Genomic DNA, 2403 nt, shown 5'->3' on the forward strand with positions numbered 1-2403 from the left:
TTTTATTTTTTAGAATTATTCACAAGGCAGACAGAGATTTCTCATCAGCTGGGTCACTCCCCAAATGCCCACCACAGCCGGGGCTGGGCCAGGCTGAACCAGGAGCCTGGGATTCCATCCAGGTCTCCCACGTGGGTGGGTGGTGGGAACCCCACTGCTCCGGCCATGCCTGCTGCCTCCCGGGGTGCACATTATCAGGAAGCTGGAATCGGCAGGGGAGCTTGGGCTCAGACCCAGGCTGTCTGCCGGGGGCTCAGTGTCTGAACAGCCTGCAGGCCACATTGGGCATTCGGCAGGAAGCAGCAGAGCCCAGGCAGCTGACTCCCTTGTACAGTGGGGGAGTGAAGGCGAGGGGGTGGCCTGGAGGTCCCCCAGGCTCTGAGGCCAGAATCAACACCGGCCGCCAGCCCCAGGTACATCTTAACACCTGCTGCCCGAGGCACCCGTCCCCCCATCCCACCCCCACTGCCCGGAACCTGCTCGTCCTCACTTCCTCTGCTCCTTTAACTCTCCGTGTTGTTTGCAGCAAAGTCCCAGGTGCCTCGGAGGCACTGCTGCCGATTTGCTGTGTGTCCTGGAAAAATCCTTCCCCTCTCTGGGCTGCGCTGGATGAGCCACAGCGCCTCGGGGACACCGAGGAAACACGGACACAGAGGAGCCTGTGGCTCAGGCACACATGGGGTCTGCTGTTCTTGGCGCCCCTCTGCCAGGCCCCACGGCCTCCGTCCCTGCTCCACCGAGAGACGCCTCCGTGGAAGCCAACCTCAGGGTGCCGGGGCGGTGTGGGAGGACCGGGCAGTACTAGAGAGAGCGAGTTCACCGCCACCACCCAGCGGACGGACCAAGGCTTGTTCTGACCGGGCGCACACAAGCCACACGTGCACACGCGTTACCCGTGCTCATCCCAAACACCCCTGCCAACGGCTATGCACTGGCCTCGGACGAGCAGTCAGGCTGGGGGGGGGGAGGGAGGCCCCGCCGGGTGCCCCCACCGCACGCCCGGCCGGCTCGACGCGTCATGTGGCACCCCCACCAGGACACGCGCTCTGCGAGGTTGCAACAAGGCTGCTGCAGGCTCTGACTTTGCAGCACCTGGCCCGGCTTGGCGCCCAGTGGGCACCCAGGAGAGGCCTTTCTGATGGAGTGATGGAACGGGCTGGAGAGGGCCCTGCAGGGAGCAGGCAGGGCTGGAGCCGAGCAGCTGAGCCGGCCACACTGCCCTCTGCACCGCCCCCGGCTCCGGGCACCATTATAACCTGGGGCCGACTACGGTGAGTGATTCCTGAAAGCCACAATGCTTTCCCGGCGCTTGGCCAGGTGCGAGCCCGATACCAGACAACTGGTCTCCCAGGGAAGGACGCCCACCGACCCCCCTTGGCGTCCTCCACCTGCGGCCCACGCCATCGGAGGCTCACAGAGAGAGAACGGGCGGCCGGGTCCGAGGACCCTCGCGAGCGCTCCCACCTGCCCAGCACTGGAAGCTCCGGGGTCTGCCCATCCTCGCCTTCCTCAATCTGGCTTACTCTGCGTCTGAAAAGGAAGGCGGAGGGCAGGGCGGGGAGGCAGCACCCCCCACACACCTCTCACAGCCTGAGCCTTGGCCTTGAACCTGGCTGCCGGGGTGAGGAGTGCTCCCGGCTCGGCCCAGACACCAGGTGCTCCGGGGGTCATCGTGGGACGGTGTTGTCCCCGTCCTGTGTCCCTCACCTGGGGACGGTGCTGGGCCTGCGGTCAAAGTGTGGGGCACAGGAGGACAGACAGGGAAGGGGTCCACGTCCTGCACGGGACAGCGCCAGGAAGGGCGCGCACAGAGCTGCCTGCGAGACAGCAGCCGCCAGCCGCCGGGGCCCGGCTGTTCCTCCTCTCCGCGGCGCTGAGGGCTGGGCAGCCACCATAAGGTCGGAAAGCAGTGAGTTCTACCAGACAGCTTGGGACACATCCACGGCCTGGCCCAGCAGTGGCCAGGCCTGAGAAGTGCCCCGAGGACAAGGCCAGCCGGCGGCAGGCTGAGAAGTTCCTGTTTCTGAAGTTCTGTGGGCTGGTGCCGCGGCTCACTAGGCTAATCCTCTGCCTTGCGGCGCCGGCACACCGGGTTCTAGTCTCGGTCGGGGCGCCGGATTCTGTCCCGGTTGCCCCTCTTCCAGGCCAGCTCTCTGCTGTGGCCCGGGAGTGCAGTGGAGGATGGCCCAAGTGCTTGGGCCCTGCACCCCAAGGGAGACCAGGAGAAGCACCTGGCTCCTGGCTTCGGATCAGCGCGGTGCGCCGGCAGTGGCGGCCATTGGAGGGTGAACCAACAGCAAAAAGGAAGACCTTTCTCTCCGTCTCTCTCACTGTCCACTCTGCTTGTCAAAAAAAAAAAAAAAAAACAAACCCACAGATCTGTGATGCGATGGCCTCCATCGG

The sequence above is a fragment of the Oryctolagus cuniculus genome, chromosome 2 (genome assembly GCF_051225735.1).
Source record: "Oryctolagus cuniculus isolate XC-2025 breed Fujian yellow rabbit chromosome 2, ASM5122573v1, whole genome shotgun sequence".
Classification (NCBI taxonomy): Eukaryota; Metazoa; Chordata; class Mammalia; order Lagomorpha; family Leporidae; genus Oryctolagus; species Oryctolagus cuniculus.